The following is a 6,468-nucleotide window of genomic DNA, read 5'->3' as shown; positions in this document are numbered from 1 at the left end:
GGGGGCCGGCCCCCTTCTCCCTTCCCCCTATAAATAGAGGGGTGAGGGGAGGGCAGCCGCACCACCCTCCAAGGCGCAGCCCTCCCCTCCCCAACACCTCTCCTCCTCCGTTGTGCGCTTGGCGAAGCCCTGTCGGAGTACTACCTCTCCACCATCACCACGCCGTCGTGCTGCCGGTGGAGCTGTCTTCCTCAACCTCTCCTTCCCCTTGCTGGATCAAGAAGGAGGAGACGTCTCCCGTCCCGTACGTGTGTTGAACGCGGAGGTGCTGTCCGTTCAGCACTTGGTCATCGGTGATTCGAATCACGTCGAGTACGACTACATCATCACCTTGCAAGCTTCCGCACGCGATCTACAAGTGGTATGTAGATGCAAACTCTCTCCCTTGACTCGTTGCTTAGATGAACTCATAGATGGATCTTGGTGAAACCGTAGGAAAAATTTTAATTTTCTGCAACGTTCCCCAACAGTGGTATCAGAGCCAGGTTTATGCGTAGTTCTCTTTGCACGAGTAGAACACAATTTTGTTGTGGGCGTGGATTTTGTCATCTTACTTGCCTCTACTAGTCTTTTCTTGCTCAACGGTATTGTGGGATGAAGCGGCCCGGACCAACCTTACACGTACGCTTACGTGAGACCGGTTCCACCGACTGACATGCACTAGTTGCATAAGGTGGCTGGCGGGTGTCTGTCTCTCCCACCTTAGTTGGAGCGGAATCGATGAACAGGGCCCTTAGGAAGGGTAAATAGAAGTTGACAAAATCACGTTGTGGTGATTCGTAGGTAAGAAAACGTTCTTGCTAGAACCCAATTGCAGCCACGTAAAAGATGCAACAACAATTAGAGGACGTCTAACTTGTTTTTGCAGCGATTGATCATGTGATGTGATATGGCCAGAAGTTGTGATGAATGATGAATTGTGATGTATGAGATCATGTTCTTTGTAATAGGATTCAAGACTTGCATGTCGATGAGTATGACAACCGGCAGGAGCCATAGGAGTTGTCTTTATTTTTTGTATGACCTGCGTGTCATTGAATAACGTCATGTAAACTACTTTACTTTATTGCTAAACGTTAGTCATAGAAGTAGAAGTAGCCGTTGGCGTGACAACTTCATGAAGACACGATGATGGAGATCATGATGATGGAGATCATGGTGTCAAGCCGGTGACAAGATGATCATGGAGCCCCGAAGATGAAGATCAATGGAGCTATATGATATTGGCCATATCATGTCACAACTATATAATTACATGTGATGTTTATTATGTATTATGCATCTTGTTTACTTAGGACGACGGTAGTAAACAAGATGATCCCTTACAAAAATTTCAAGAAGTGTTCTCCCCTAACTGTGCACCGTTGCTACAGTTCGTCGCTTCTAAGCACCACGTGATGATCGGGTGTGATGGATTCTTACGTTCACATACAACGGGTGTAAGACAGTTTTACACAGCGAAAACACTTAGGGTTAACTTGACGAGCCTAGCATGTGCAGACATGGCCTCGGAACACGGAGACCGAAAGGTCGAACACGAATCGTATGGAAGATACGATCAACATGAGAATGTTCACCGACGATGACTAGTCCGTCTCACGTGATGATCGGACACGGGCTAGTCGACTCGGATCGTGTAACACTTAGATGACTAGAGGGATGTCTGATCTAAGTGGGAGTTCATAATTTGATTAGAACTTTATTATCATGAACTTAGTCTAAAACCTTTGCAAATATGTCTTGTAGATCAATGGCCAACGCTAATGTCAACATGAACTTCAACGCGTTCCTAGAGAAAACCAAGCTGAAAGATGATGGCAGCAACTATACGAACTGGGTCTGGAACCTGAGGATCATCCTCATAGCTGCCAGGAAACAATATGTCCTAGAAGGACCGCTAGGTGACGCTCCCGTCCCAGAGAACCAAGACATTATGAATGCTTGGCAGTCTCGTGCTGATGATTACTCCCTCGTTCAGTGTGGCATGCTTTACAGCTTAGAACCGGGGCTCCAAAAGCGTTTTGAGCACCACGGAGCATATGAGATGTTCGAAGAGCTGAAACTAGTTTTTCAAGCTCATGCCCGGGTCGAGAGATATGATGTCTCCGACAAGTTCTACAGTTGTAAGATGGAGGAAAACAGTTCTGTCAGTGAGCACATCCTGAAGATGTCTGGGTTGCACAACCGTATGACCCAGCTGAACATTAACCTCCCAGATGAGGCGGTCATTGACAGAATCCTCCAGTCGCTCCCACCAAGCTACAAGAGCTTTGTGATGAACTACAACATGCAGGGGATGGAAAAGACCATTCCTGAAGTGTTCTCGATGCTGAAGTCAGCAGAGGCTGAAATCAAGAAAGAACACCAAGTGTTGATGGTCAATAAGACCACTAAGTTCAAGAAGGGCAAGGGTAAGAAGAACTTCAAGAAGGACGGCAAAGATGTTGCCGCGCCTGGTAAGCCAGTTACCGGGAAGAAGTCAAAGAATGGACCCAAGCCTGAGACTGAGTGCTTTTATTGCAAGGGGAAGGGTCACTGGAAGCGGAACTGCCCCAAATACTTAGCGGATAAGAAGGCCGGCAACACCAAAGGTATATTTGATATACATGTGATTGATGTGTACCTTACCAGTAATCGTAGTAACTCCTGGGTATTTGATACCGGTGCCGTTGCTCATATTTGTAACTCACAGCAGGAGCTGCGGAATAAACGGAGACTGGCAAAGGACGAGGTGACGATGCGCGTCGGGAATGGTTCCAGAGTCGATGTGATCGCCGTCGGCACGCTGCCTCTACATACGGGATTAGTTTTGAACCTTAATAATTGTTATTTAGTGCCAAGTTTGAGCATGAACATTGTATCAGGATCTCGTTTAATACGAGATGGCTACTCATTTAAGTCTGAGAATAATGGTTGTTCGATTTATATGAGAGATATGTTTTATGGTCATGCTCCGATGGTCAATGGTTTATTCTTAATGAATCTCGAGCGTAATATTACACATGTTCATAGTGTAGATGCCAAAAGATTTAAAGTTGATAACGATAGTCCCACATACTTGTGGCACTGCCGCCTTGGTCACATTGGTGTCAAGCGCATGAAGAAGCTCCATGCTGATGGACTTTTAGAGTCTCTTGATTATGAATCGTTTGACACGTGCGAACCATGCCTCTTGGGCAAAATGACCAAGACTCCGTTCTCCGGAACAATGGAGCGAGCAACCAACTTGTTGGAAATCATACATACCGATGTGTGTGGTCCAATGAGCGTTGAGGCTCGCGGAGGATATCGTTATGTTCTCACTCTCACAGATGACTTGAGTAGATATGGGTATGTCTACTTAATGAAACACAAGTCTGAGACCTTTGAAAAGTTCAAGGAATTTCAGAATGAGGTAGAGAATCAACGTGACCGAAAGATAAAATTCTTACGATCAGATCGTGGAGGAGAATACTTAAGTCACGAATTTGGTACACACTTAAGGAAATGTGGAATCGTTTCACAGCTCACGCCGCCTGGAACACCTCAGCGAAACGGTGTGTCCGAACGTCGTAATCGCACTCTATTGGATATGGTGCGGTCTATGATGTCTCTTACCGATTTACCGCTATCATTTTGGGGATACGCTCTAGAGACAGCTACATTCACTTTAAATAGGGCACCGTCTAAATCCGTTGAGACGACACTGTATGAATTATGGTTTGGAAAGAAACCTAAGCTGTCGTTTCTAAAAGTTTGGGGATGCGATGCTTATGTCAAGAAACTTCAACCTGAAAAGCTCGAACCCAAGTCGGAAAAATGCGTATTCATAGGATACCCTAAGGAAACTGTAGGGTATACCTTCTACTTAAGATCCGAAGGCAAGATCTTTGTTGCCAAGAACGGATGCTTTCTGGAAAAAGAGTTTCTCTCGAAAGAAGTAAGTGGGAGGAAAGTAGAACTCGATGAAGTACTACCTCTTGAGCGGGAAAGTGGCGCAGCGCAGGAAACCGTTCCTGTGATGCCCACACCAACTGAAGAGGAAAACAATGATGATGATCAAGGTACTTCGGATCAAGTTACTGCTGAACTTCGTAGGTCCACAAGGACACGTTCCGCACCAGAGTGGTACGGCAACCCTGTCCTGGAAATCATGTTGTTAGACAACAATGAACCTTCGAACTATGAAGAAGCGATGGCGGGCCCGGATTCCAACAAATGGCTTGAAGCCATGAAATCCGAGATAGAATCCATGTATGAAAACAAAGTATGGACTTTGACAGACTTGCCTGATGATCGGCGAGCGATAGAAAACAAATGGATCTTTAAGAAGAAGACGGACGCGGATGGTAATGTTACCATCTATAAGGCTCGACTTGTCGCTAAGGGTTATCGACAAGTTCAAGGGATTGACTACGACGAGACTTTCTCTCCCGTAGCGAAGCTGAAGTCCGTCCGAATCATGTTAGCAATTGCTGCATACTATGATTATGAGATATGGCAAATGGACGTCAAAACGGCATTCCTTAACGGGCATCTTAAGGAAGAACTGTATATGATGCAGCCGGAAGGTTTTGTCGATCCTCGGAACGCTAACAAAGTATGCAAGCTCCAGCGATCTATTTATGGACTGGTGCAAGCATCTCGGAGTTGGAACATTCGCTTTGATGAGATGATCAAAGCGTTTGGGTTTATGCAGACTTATGGAGAAGCCTGCGTTTACAAGAAAGTGAGTGGGAGCTCTGTAGCATTTCTCATATTATATGTAGATGACATACTCTTGATGGGAAATAATATAGAATTTCTGGACAGCATTAAGGCCTACTTGAATAAGTGTTTTTCAATGAAGGACCTTGGAGAAGCTGCTTATATATTAGGCATCAAGATCTATAGATATAGATCGAGACGCCTCATAGGTCTTTCACAAAGCACATACCTTGATAAGATTTTGAAGAGGTTCAAAATGGATCAGTCCAAGAAGGGGTTCTTGCCTATGTTACAAGGTGTGAGATTGAGCTCGGCTCAGTCACCGACCACAGCAAAAGATAAAGAAGAGATGAGTGTCATCCCCTATGCTTCAGCCATAGGATCTATTATGTATGCCATGCTGTGTACCAGACCCGATGTAAACCTTGCCGTAAGTTTGGTAGCAAGATACCAGAGTAATCCCGGCAAGGAACACTGGACAGCGGTCAAGAATATCCTGAAGTACCTGAAAAGGACGAAGGACATGTTTCTCGTTTATGGAGGAGACGAAGAGCTCGTCGTAAAGGGTTACGTCGACGCTAGCTTCGACTCAGATCTGGATGACTCTAAGTCACAAACCGGATACGTGTATATGTTGAATGGTGGAGCAGTAAGCTGGTGCAGCTGCAAGCAGAGCGTCGTGGCGGGATCTACGTGTGAAGCGGAGTACATGGCAGCCTCGGAGGCAGCGCATGAAGCGATTTGGGTGAAGGAGTTCATCACCGACCTAGGAGTCATACCCAATGCGTCGGGGCCGATCAAACTCTTCTGTGACAACACTGGAGCTATTGCCCTCGCCAAGGAGCCCAGGTTTCACAAGAAGACCAGGCACATCAAGCATTGTTTCAACTCCATCCGTGAAAATGTTCAAGATGGAGACATAGAGATTTGCAAAGTGCACACGGATCTGAATGTCGCAGATCCGCTGACTAAACCTCTCTCGCGTGCAAAACATGATCAACACCAGAACTCTATGGGTGTTCGATTCATCACAATGTAACTAGATTGGTGACTCTAGTGCAAGTGGGAGACTGTTGGAAATATGCCCTAGAGGCAATAATAAAAGTATTATTATATTTCAATGTTCATGATAAATGTCTTTTATTCATGCTATAACTGTATTATCCGGAAATCGTAATACACGTGTGAATACTTAGACCACAATATGTCCCTGGTGAGCCTCTAGTTGACCAGCTCGTTGTGATCAACAGATAGTCATTGTTTCCTGACTATGGACATTGGATGTCGTTGATAACGGGATCACATCATTAGGAGAATGATGTGATGGACAAGACCCAATCTTAAGCATAGCATAAAAGATCGTGTAGTTCGTTTTGCTAGAGCTTTGCCAGTGTCAAGTATCTCTTCCTTCGACCATGAGATCGTGTAACTCCCGGATACCGTAAGAGTGCCTTGGGTGTATCAAATGTCACAACGTAACTGTGTGACTATAAAGGTGCATTACAGGTATCTCCGAAAGTAGCTGTTGGGTTGACACGGATCGAGACTGGAATTTGTCACTCCGTATGACGGAGAGGTATCTCTGGGCCCACTCGGTAATGCATCATCATAATGAGCTCAATGTGACCAAGGTGTTGGACACGGGATCATGCATTACGGTACGAGTAAAGTGACTTTCCGGTAACGAGACTGAACAAGGTATTGGGATACCGACGATCGAGTCTCGGGCAAGTAACGTACCGGTTGACAAAGGGAATTGCATACAGGGTTTGATCGAATCCT

Source organism: Triticum dicoccoides, chromosome 5A (genome assembly GCF_002162155.2).
Source record: "Triticum dicoccoides isolate Atlit2015 ecotype Zavitan chromosome 5A, WEW_v2.0, whole genome shotgun sequence".
Classification (NCBI taxonomy): domain Eukaryota; kingdom Viridiplantae; phylum Streptophyta; class Magnoliopsida; order Poales; family Poaceae; genus Triticum; species Triticum dicoccoides.
Note: the sequence above shows the minus strand (reverse complement) of the source record.